General features: G+C 33.8%; 1 non-coding gene across 1 annotated transcript; it reads left to right on the forward strand.

Moving 5' to 3' along the window:
* The first annotated feature begins 8,147 nt into the window (after positions 1-8,147).
* LOC144288196 (U6 spliceosomal RNA) lies at positions 8,148-8,254 on the forward strand. Its single transcript, XR_013356169.1, has one exon. It is a non-coding gene; the product is annotated as a U6 spliceosomal RNA (small nuclear RNA).
* Positions 8,255-12,229: the final 3,975 nt, after the last annotated feature.

Genomic DNA, 12,229 nt, shown 5'->3' on the forward strand with positions numbered 1-12,229 from the left:
TGAGGTAATGGATGTGTTAATTAGCCCAATTGTGGTAATCATTTCATCAAGTTGTACTGTTTAAAAAGTACAACTTTTATTTGTCAATTATACCTCAAAGCTGGCAGAAAAAAATAGTATATAAATAAGGATAGTAGAGGAGTGATTGCTAGCTCAAAAATTTGGTAGGATCTGTCATATTTATTAACTTCATAATATGTGGAATATTATAAAATCAAAATGTAAAGCTCAAACCAACCTTAAGTTATTGTTATTATACTAATATATTTAATGACTTTTTTCAGCGTTGTAGAAACACATTCGTGTTTATTTTAGGTGTGAAATGCAAGATTTCACTCTCAGTTTTTGTAAGTTTTTATTTAAATTCCAGTTAGCATACAGTGTAATATTAGTTTCAGGTGTACCATATGGTGATTCAACACTTCCATATAATTCCCAGTGCTCATCACGAGTGTATTCCTAATCCCCGTTATTTATTTAACCCATCTCCCCACCTATTCCACCCCCCATCACCATTAGTTTGTTTTTTACAGTTAAGACCTTTGTTTTGGTTTGCCTCCCCACCCCACCCCCCACTATGCTTGTTTATTTTTTTCTTTAAATTCTACATATAAATAAGATTTCACTCCCAAATTTCAAATACCTTTGAGCAATGTGAAGAACGTTGGAGACTTGAAGTTGTCTTCCATTTCCATGACATACCTTTCTCTCCTTAATGGGAAGACCTGCACCACATACTTATAACTATGGATGCTACAGGTTAAAGGTTCATGGGTATTCCTTCCCAGTATAAACTGACATCATGATCAAATATCTAACAGTTGGTGCCTGAGGATTATAATACCTGATATAGAAGTACATGACTTTTTGAAGAGCTTATGAATCCAAAATTATTTCATTTCTCTGGATCCATCCTTTACTTTAAATTTCTTTGCATGTGGGATGCCTGGGTGGCTTAGTGGTTGAGCGTCTGCCGTTGGCTCAGGGTGTAATCCTGGGATCCTGTGATCAAGTCATACATCTGGCTGCCTACATGGAGCCTTCTTCTCCCTCTGCCTTATGTCTCTACCTCTTTCTGTATGTCTCTCATGAATAAGTAAATAAAATCTTTAAAAAAATAATTTCTTTGCATGTGAGGTGAGACATGTTCTTGTTTCCTTAAGGCAGCTGATTTTCTGTGTGTTTATGTCTGTATATGTGCTGTGTGTGATGTGTGGCAGTACAAGGCCACCTAAACAATGTACCCTCAAAAGTTTTGCTTCTTAGACAGAAAATGATCATTTCTAGAGTATATATGTGTTGTGCTCTAATTAGCTCTAAATAATATCTTAGCAATAATACAAATAAGATCTGTGTATTCTCTAGGCATTAACTTACATTTCCTTTTAGAAATTCAGGACTTTATAGGGAAAAGATAAAATCCAAGTTTAGGATGTCTGACTGTGGAGCCAAACTTGTTAACCACTATATGATCTACTTCAAATCATAGAACTTCTATGATTTTTCTCAGTGGACACAATTTTTTCACATTTTTTTGTCTTTTAATGGGACATCTTATTTCTATGAAAATATAAACCTGTGACAAAGCACATATGAGTTTTTGTTCTGAAAAGGGAGGCACAAATCTTCCTTATAATGAACTCAACTTCCGTTCTTGACTTCTATTTATTCTAGTTGCATAACCATGAGAGACATGGGACAAGTGCACCTTTAATTCACACAGCCTTGACAATTGAAAATATCTGGCAAGTCCTCCTGAATCTTTACTTCTCTAGTTTATGCACTAAATGCTAAACTTTATCCAATTGTCTATACCTGTGTGCAAAGAAACAGGAAACTGAGATACCACAGTTTCAGAAAATCTACATTCTTGATTACTATAAGAAATTATATATTCAGGTTGGGATAAACATGGTTTATGTTATCTCTGAAAAGTAACCTGGTTTTAATTGGAAATTTTATGGTCACCCCTTTTGAGCTAACCTTTAGAAATAATCTCTTTAATCTGTCTTAATACTGATGGCAATTTTAAGAGTATTAAAGTTAAATACATATGACAAACTTTAAAGTTACTGGGATAAATAAATAAATAAATAAATAATAAATAAGGTTACTGAGGAATTTTCCATTTGTATTAATATGGATGATAAGTAATGGATTATCCATATTTTAGAACCTAAAGTTTATTTTAATTTAGGCAATCTCTTTAAGAAAAACACCAGATTATAAAATTAGGTATGAAAGTGACTTAATTTAGAAGGGACCTTGATAAGTGAGGGGCACTATAGCTTAAGATGCATTCAGTTCATGTTGAATCTAGCTTTGAATGTTAACTGCCGCTCTCTGAATCAACAACTAAAACCTACAAACTTGCCAATGGAAATATGTGTTTGCTTCAAAATAAGTCTCTTAAGGTAGAATTGCAAACATGGTCAGATAGACTATAAGATCCATAGGTAATTTTCCTTGAACATGCAACATAAGCAGAAAAATATAGCAGTCTGAAATGTGTTGGCTGAAATGAAGAAATAAGAGAAATATTTATTTTGAATTTTAATAGGGATGTCTAACTTAAATGAAGTGCAAGTAACATTTTTCTTAATTGCTAAAAATAGATAAATTTAAATTAATAATTTTATACATCCCTTTTAGTAATTTATGATAGTAGGAACCATTGTTTTTGCTATCTTTTAAAAGCAAGATTATAGAGAAAAAATCCAGCTATTTCTGTAGAAAGAAAGAATGAAAGAAGAAAGGGAGAAAAGTGGGAGGGAAGGAAGGTACTTTAATGAATCGGCATTAAAAATTCTCATACAGTTGACCATATGGATTATTTAAGCTCTGGGCCTCAGTTTCATTACATTTGAAACAGAGAACCTAGGACTATATATTTATTATATAGAATTGAATATGTGAGATAACTTTGAAAACTGGAAAAATCTCCATATACAAAAGGAAGGTGTTAATTTTAACCTTCTCTAGGTTATACAGATGGGTATCTCACAATAGACTATGGAACTCAAAGTGATTTGCAATCATCTGAGCTAACCTGTGGAGAACTCAAATCAATATTGGGGTCTCATCCACTTGATAGAATAGCTTTAAAGGTGACTTGTAAGGGGAATTGTCAAAATCCCCTCAACTGGAGCGAGAAATGATTAATGTTCATGATAACTGTGTAAAAGGAGCCCATTCAGTACCCTATTTAGTATAAAACTCACTTTTTTCTTTGTGCTTTAAACTAATAAGGTTTTAAATATGCCTTTCAGCTCTTCTAATCGGAGAATTCAGGACACATTTGGCCACAGTTGAGGGATCTTTAACAATTCCCTCAGTCACTTACCTTTAAAGGTTACCAGGCAATTGCATTATAAACTCAAGTTTTTAAAGGTTTCTACAATTCCTATTATTTATCTCATCAAAGGATCGTTTATTTAAAGAAATGAAATCACACAACTGCTTCTTCCTACACTGTGGTTAGTGCTTTTGGTATTTTGAAAGATTTTTTTGAACAGATGGGATATTTTGCTTAGGGAAAACTTGCATTTGCTAGCTTTTTTTAAAACATATTTTCAAGATTGTCAAAACATTACAAAATCATTAGGAGACTCCCATGTTAGAGTCTTGTCAGACATTTCATTATAAACTTACATTAGGATTCCAGCTATTTTAAATTACCAACAGCTTCAGCCAAGCACAATCTGTTAGTGAAGTTGAAATTTGTTTGGGGAATGTTGTAAATGAATTGCTATAGTTGTAGCTCAAGAGTGTCAAAATGAGTTTGCTGATAGAGCTCTGTGAAATTAGACTGGAACCATAAATCAAGGAGAGCTACTAATTCTCTGAGATTCAGTGGCATATTGGGAATAATGTAGTTTGTGGTCAATTTTTTATCATAAGGTACTCCAACAAAGTAAAATAAGAGGAGGCTAAGTAAAACCAGATTTGTCATCAAACTTGTAAGTATATTTTAGCTTTTAATTATTTATGTGTATATGATGTTAAGAAAATATATAGATCTTATCCTGCTTTCCAATTGGGGACATTAACTTTTAACTTTATATCAATAAACTATGCCAAAAGTATGTAAATAAGTGCTGCCAAATACAGATAAATTAAGTATTTTGTCAATGTGCTTAGGCTAAGTTATACAACTATTAAAAACAAAAACACTGTGTTTTAGTGGTTTTATAACAAGAAAAGTTTAGTTCCTGTTGCTAAACATACTTTTTATTCAGCATAAGCTCCATGTCCTCTTCACTCCAGAACTTAAATGGTAAAGAAGCAACTGCCATTTGGAACCTTGACTTTCGAAGTCAAAAGGAAAATAGCAATGGTAAAACTATATGATAGCTCTTAAAGTTTACATCCCATTGGACAAAGCAGGCCACATGACAAACCTGAAATCAATGTGTGCAAAAGACAGTTTTCCTTTTGAAAATTTTGGTATGGGGAGGCAGTAAATATTTTGAATAATCAATGTAAACTACCACAAAATATAGAAAGATATATTGGAGAAATGATAAGATAAAAATGCCTGGATTTTAGTTCACAGATTAAGATTAGGAGAAGTTTCTTTTCTCCTACTGAGTTAGCTTTTCATTTATGCATTCAGTTTGTATTAAGATTTCAAGACAAGATCCTAGGATTAATGAAACATTCATATAACCTCAGATCTTCCTAATTGCTTTACAATTATGTAAAAACCTTTCAGACTAATGAATTATTCTGGACTAAAGAAAATCCAACTTTATAGTAATTTTTATAAAAGACATTTCAATAGTAAGAAAAGTATTTAGGATCCAAGCCGTATCCATGTTCTAATTCTAATCTCAAACTCTTACAAGGGAATGTAAAATATATCCACTTAAGAATTGTCATTTGCACTATAAATATAGAAATGTCATTTAGCAATTTATGATGTCATTTCTATGTAATAAAAATGATGCTGGTTATGACTTATAGACTCAAATTGCAAAGATGGTTAGAATTTATGGAGTGTATCTACCTGTGCTAAAATAAAATAAAAATGGCATGGTCAGGAAAGATTTCTGATCTAGTAGATCAGATCTAATAGAAATGTATTTTAATTATTTTTAATCTCTGAGGTGTTTAAGATATATCTTAACTTCTCTTTCAATTGTATTATTTGGAAATAAGGTTGTTCCAAGATTACTTTGTGAGATATATGCTCAATTAAAAAAAAGTAGCTCACTTTCTTTTTCATCTTCAGTGTACCCCATCAGAAAAAGAAACTTTTTAGAAAACGAGAGTTATCTTGGGGGGGGGGGAATATATCCCTGTGGAAATTCGTATGTAGTTAACAGAGAAACATATCCCAAATATAGCAATTTGAGTTCATGAATGAATTCATAGATAGCAACTTTCAAGGGAAATACAGTGAGGAGCATATTTTGTACTTTTTCCCATAAGTAATACTGTTCATCGTTAGTGTGAAATGAAGAACAAGTAATAATATCTGAGCAGGTATGATAGCTGGACAAATACATCTTTAGTTTTCCTCAAGTTAAGGAGTTAAATTTATTTCTATGTACTATGCATTTTTCAAAATCACATGTAATGTTCCGAATTGCAATTCAAAGTCAAAAGCCATTGTATTACTTACAAATCACCTAGACTATACGATGCATTTTATTAAGAGCTAGGATTCTAAGGCTTTATCTTTAATTATACAAATTTAAAAAGATGATATATCGCAACTCTCTATAGTACATGCATTATTCTTATTGTCTACTCTCAATACCTTAAGAATATTTAAAAGGTCCGACCTTTTAAAAATTATAAGTACTTGCACAATAGTTTGATATTTCTGTATTGAAGCACAATGAGAAAAAATACAAATGACAGAATTTTATGAATTTTCAACGGTGGTAAGTCGTTTTACAGAAAACACATAAATTCATTTAACTTTTGTAACTATAATAATCTAGTTATTCAATTTTTGCCCCTTAGAATGAATACATTGTAGGTCTTCAAAACCTCTCAACCCACGTAAAGAATTGAAAAAAAAATCCAATGAAGTAGTGGAATCATTAATATTTCTTTCTAAGAGTTAATTTAAAGAGGCCACTCATCATATTGTTAGTTCCCATCAATGAGTAATTTTATATTATTAATCATTTCGCAGTAAAAGGAGTAAGTGTGAAGACCTAACAATGGTTGTACAGTTGAGGTTAAAGTTCAAATCTCCTAAAACTCAGTGCACTTCTCTCCAAGCCTCAATAAATGATTTAATTTTATTTGAAGTGTAAGCAGGTACCTAACATAAACTTCAGTGACTTTTATCTTTCTACATGCTTTCACTGTTAATTAGATTGTCAAAGGTAAACAAAAGTTCACTAATTGCATATTTTCTCTAAATTATGCGAATTGAATATTTTTAAATTGAAAAGCTTAATAAAGATAAATAGCAATACCTTTGCCTTCTTATGTGCTTCATTAATGTGTATTGAGTGTATTTGTGTTGTAACAATTGCTGTGGTAATTACTCTGTTTAGTGAATAGTAAATCTTGTGTAAAGAAACAGAAGGATATTAAGCTTTCTCATTGCTCTTACTCAATATAGGCAATATTCTTTTTGAAAATGACTATATAATATACATAAGCCACTATTTGTTCTCTTTATTTTCTTCAAATTGGCAACAGAAAATTTAATAAATTTGGTATTTAATTCTGCAATAAAAATTCAGAGTCAAGCAATGAAAAAATGAGTATTTTCTCTAAGAAACAAAATTCAATGGATTTTACCCTTAATCATCTAGTAGCAAAGCATTTGAAACATTCTTGTATATTTCATAAAACATTTCATGAAAACAAAGGGCAAATATATGATCTAGAATGGAAAGAAGGACAAAATATATGAAAAATAATATTTAAAATGTGCTTAGACACCTCATTTTATGAAAATAATGTGTCTTCATATCTTTTACTTAACTTTGTCATTCTGATTTATACCAATATTCAGCCACCCATCTGTGGCTTCTAAAGGACAAAGTTGTCTATTATTAGAGTTCTCAGGGTATTATTTAATTAGCATATTGCATTAATACTACACAGGATAAAAAGTTCCTGGCATTTCCCTAATTGTCCTACTAAAATGGCAATCACAATTATGTATCCACATTCATTCTTAATTTGCTTCCTTTCTTAAGATGAGAAATTGTGGAATACAAATGTCATTTAACTCAAATATAAAATCAACATGTCATTAAAAGTTATATTCTGATTATTTTTTTAAATACATGTAGCTATTTTCTATAATTAAAAGTTTCATTTAGTTTGAACTTTTGAGTATATATTGGAAAATTCAGACAAAGAAATTAAGAACAGTATCATATGCAGATGCTTAATTTAAGAATAATTTAATGTTCTTCATTTCCTTTTGACTTGTGATTTAACATTTACATATCAAAGTAGAACTGGATTCTATTTAGAAGTTAACTTGAAAATTTAAATTTTTCCAAGTCATGCCAGCCTGTAAGTATTTTAAAGTCAGAGTAATAGTTACAGCACAAATTTTATTGTCTCTCATCTCATTTACTGTTATAGGAAATCAGCCCCATGCTGAGTCATCGATTTATGTTAATCTCCAGTCAATGTTACAAGTGTACTAAAAACCCCCAAATCGGGCAATAATCATCACTTTGCCATAGCCATTTTCTCCTCCCCTTTACTCACTGTATTATTGATTAATTCCGATAAAGATGTTACCAAAATGTGCTTTGCTTCCATCATTATTTCTGATGCTTATGGTGAAAATGGAATCAATGCAGAAGGTGCAATCATTGATGGTCCCAAATCTCTCTCAGATGCTAGAATAACTCTGCAGGACTAAAAGAACTGGAAAAATGACCCTCTCATTTTCTCTTTTTTACACATCATTGGCTTTGAATCTGAGCATCTCCAATTTCATCCTCAGTGTTTCTCCTTAGAGAAATAAGTCCATCAGCTGCTCAGTCTGTCTCTGCCAATCGTTCAACTGATGAGCCTTCCTTCTTCTTTTCTCTACTTTTGGCAATATAATAAAACTCTTTTCTGACCCCTCATCTCTTTATCAAATAAAGCCAACTATAAGTGGACTATTAAACTCAGCTCACCCAGACAGCATTGTATAAAATAAAAAACAAGCACTCACTATAGCAGTCCATATACTAAAATTGGAACCACACAGAGAAGAGAAGCATGACCCCTGAACAAAGATGACATGCAGATTTGTGAATAGTTCCATATTAAGATTTTTTTAAGTTGAAAAATTGAACACTGATTTATTTTTGAATAAAACTCCATCTGTGACTTCGGGTTTCAGCTACAACATGAAAAGAACTTGGATATTAGCACTCTTGTACTTACACCAAGAAAAGAAGTTGAATAAATTGAAGTTCAGTGATTTTCTTAGGCTCATGAGAGATTTCTGATTCCCATGGCACTTGACCACCCCAAAATTCAGAGATTGCAATTAAAGAGAATCACATTAGAGATACACTTACCTAGAGCAGATGCTACTGGAACCATAAACTGGTAGAACAACTTAAATAGTAACTTTGGTGACTTGCTGCAGGCCAAGGGTGGATTAGCATGAGATGGGCAAACGGGTGGAGGCTGCATTGGTAGACGAGCCTCCATAATTTTGTGTGTTTCACCCTCAAGAACCCACTACATTTGAATAGTGAGGAGACAAGAAAAATCTCATAATCCTGGCAGGGCAGGAGAAATGTAACCACTTTGAAATACATCCAGATAATTCTGCAAAACAAAGGCCTACTTTTCCAAGAAAAGGACTTTATCAGAGCCTTATTCCACTTGGAGGGAGGACAATTTTACAGGGCAGGCCTATTTAGCCAAACTTGTTTCTTTTATTTTCTTTTTTATTGGAGTTCAATTTGCCAACATATAGCATAACACCCAGTGCTCATCCCATCAAGTGCCTGCCTCAGTGCCCGTTACCCAGTCACCCCCACCCCCGGCCCACCTCCCTTTCCACTACCCCTTGTTCATTTTCCAGAGTTAGGAGTCTCTCATGTTCTGTCACCCTCACTGATATTTCCCATTTATTTTCTTTCCTGTTTCACCTATAATCCCTTTCACTATTTTTTATATTCCCCGAATGAATGAGATCATATAATGTTTGTCCTTCTCTGATTGACTTACTTCACTCAGCTCAGCATAATACTCTACCTTCCATCCACAATGAAGCAAATGGTAGATATTTGTTATTTCTAATGGCTGAGTAATATTCCATTGTATACATATACCACATCTTCTTTATCCTTTCATCTGTCGATGGACACCAAGGCTCCTTCCACAGTTTGGCTCTTCTGGACATTGCTGCTATAAATATTGGGGTGCAGGTGTCCCGGCATTCCACTGCATCTTTATCTTTGGGGTAAATTCCTAGCAGTAAAATTGCTGGGTCGTAGGGTAGCTCTATTTTTAACTCTTTGAGGAACCTCGACACAGTTTTCCAGAGTGGCTGTACACATTCCCACCAACAGTGCAAGAGGGTTCCCCTTTCTCCACATCCTCTCCAACATTGGCTGTTTCCTGTCTTATTAATTTTCACCATTCTCACTGGTGTGAGGTGGTAGCTCATTGTGGTTTTGATTTGTATTTCCCTGATGGCAGGTGATGCGGAACATTTTCTCAAGTGCTTGTTGGCCATATCTATGTCTTGTTTGGTGAAATTTCTGTTCATGTCTTTTGCCCCTTTCATGATTGGATTGTTTGTTTCTTTGCTGTTTAGTTTATTAAGTTCTTTATAGATCTTGGATATTAGCCCTTTATCTGATACGTCAATTGCAAATACCTTCTCCCATTCTGTAGGTTGTCTTTTAGTTTTGTTGAGTGTTTCTTTTGCTGTGCAGAAGCTTTTTATTGTGATTAAGTCCCAATAGATCATTTTTGCTTTTGTTTCCCCTGCCTTCATAGATGTATCTTGCAAGAAGTTGCTGTGGCCAAGTTCAAAAAGGGTGTTGCCTGTGTTCTTCTCTAGGATTTTGATGGATTCTTGTCTCACATTTAGATCTTTCATCCATTTTGAGTTAATCTTTGTGTATGGTGAAAGAGAGTGGTCTGGTTTCATTCTTCTGCACGTGGCTGTCCAATTTTCCCAGTACCATTTATTGAAGAGACTGTCCTTTTTCCAGTGGATAGTCTTTTCTGCTTTGTTGAATGTTAGTTGGCCATAGAGTGAGGGCCCATTTCTGGGTTCTGTATTCTGTTACATTGATCTATGTGTCTGTTTTTGCCCCAGTAGCACACTGGCTTGATGATCACAGCTTTTAGTACAACTTGAAATTTGGCATTGCGATGCCCTCGACTCTGCTTTTCTTTTTCAATATTCCCCTGGCTATTCGGGTTTTTTTCTGATTCCACACAAATCTTAAGGTGATTTGTTACAACTTGCTGAAGAAAGTCCATGGTATTTTGATAGGATTGCATTAAGTGTGTAAATTGCCCTGGGCAGCATTGACATTTTCACAATATTAATTCTGCCAATCCATGAGCATGGAATATTTTTCCATCTCTTTGTGTCTTCCTCAATTTCTTTCAGAAGTGTTCTGTAGTTTTTAGGGTACAGATCCTTTACCTCTTTGGTTAGGTTTATTCCTAAGTATCTTATGCTTTTGGGTGCAATTGTAAATTGGATTGACTCCTTAATTTCTCTTTCTTCAGTTTCATAGTTAGTGTACAGAAATGCCACTGATTTCTGGGCATTGATTTTGTATCCTGCCACACTGCCTAATTGTTGTATGAGTTCTAGCAATCTTGGGGTGGAGTCTTTTGGGTTTTCTATGTATAGTATCATGTCATCTGCAAAGAGGGAGAGTTTGACTCCTTCGCCAATTTGTATGCCTTTTACTTCTTTTTGTTGCCTGATTGCTGAGGGTAGGACTTCCAGTACTATGTTGAAAGCAGTGGTGAGAGTGGACATCCCTGTCTTGTTCCTGATCTTAGGGGAAAGGCTCCCAGTGCTTCCCCACTGAGAATGACATTTTCTGTGGGCTTTTCATAAATGGCTTTTAAGATGCTGAGGAATGTTTCCTCTACCCCTATACTCTGAAGAGTTTTGATCAGGAATGGATGCTGTATTTTGTCAAATGCTTTCTCTGCATCTATTTAGAGGATCATATGGTTCTTGTTTTTTCTCTTGTTGATATGATCTATCACATTGATTACTGTACGAGTGTTGAACCAGCCTTGCATCCAAGGGAGAAATCCCACTTGGTCATGGTGAATAATCTTCTTTTTTTTATTTATTTATTTATTATTTTTATTTTTTTGGTGAATAATCTTCTTAAGGTATTGTAGGAGACTATTGGCTAGTATCTTGTTGAGAATTTTTGCATCTGTGTTCATCAGGAATATTGGTCTATAAGTCTCTTTTTTTGGTGGGGTCTTTGGTTTTGGAATTAAGGGGATGCTGGCTTCATAAAACGAGTTTGGAAGTATTCCATCCCTTTCTATCTTTCGGAACAGCTTAGTAGAATAGGTATTGTTTCTTCTTTAAACGCTTAATAGAATTCCCCTGGGAAGCCATCTGGCCCTGGACTTTTGTGTCGTGGGAAGTTTTTGATGACTGCTTCTATTTCCTCCCTGGTTATTGGCCTGTTCAGGTTTTCTCTTTGTTCCTGTTCCAGTTTTGGTAGTTTGCAGTTTTCCAGAAATGCATCCATTTCTTCTAGATTGCCTAATTTATTGGTATATAGCTGCTCATAATAAGTTTTAAAAATCGTTTGTATTTCCTTGGTATTGATGGTGATCTATCCTTTCTCATTTATGATTTTATTAATTTGAGTCTTTTCTCTTTTTTTTTTTAAATAAGGCTGGCTAATGGTTTATCTATCTTATTAATTCTTTCAAAGAACCAACTCCTGGTTTTGTTGATCTGTTTTACAGTTCTTCTGGTCTCTATTTCATGGGGTTCTGCTCGAATCTTTATTAACTCTCTTCTTCTGCTGGGTGTAGGTTTTATTTGCTCTTCTTTCTCCAGTTCCTTTAGGTACAAGATTAGCTTGTGTATTTGAGGTTTTTTTCCAATTTTTGAGGAATGCTTGTATTGCGATGTATTTCCCTCTCAGGACTGCTTTTGCTGTATCCCAAAGATTTTGAACAGTTGTATCTTCATTCTCATTAGTTTCCATGAATGTTTTTATTTTTTTTCATGAATGTTTTTCATTCTTCTCTAATTTCCTCATTGACCCTTCCATCT

The sequence above is a fragment of the Canis aureus genome, chromosome 17 (assembly GCF_053574225.1).
Source record: "Canis aureus isolate CA01 chromosome 17, VMU_Caureus_v.1.0, whole genome shotgun sequence".
In the NCBI taxonomy this organism is placed as follows: Eukaryota; Metazoa; Chordata; class Mammalia; order Carnivora; family Canidae; genus Canis; species Canis aureus.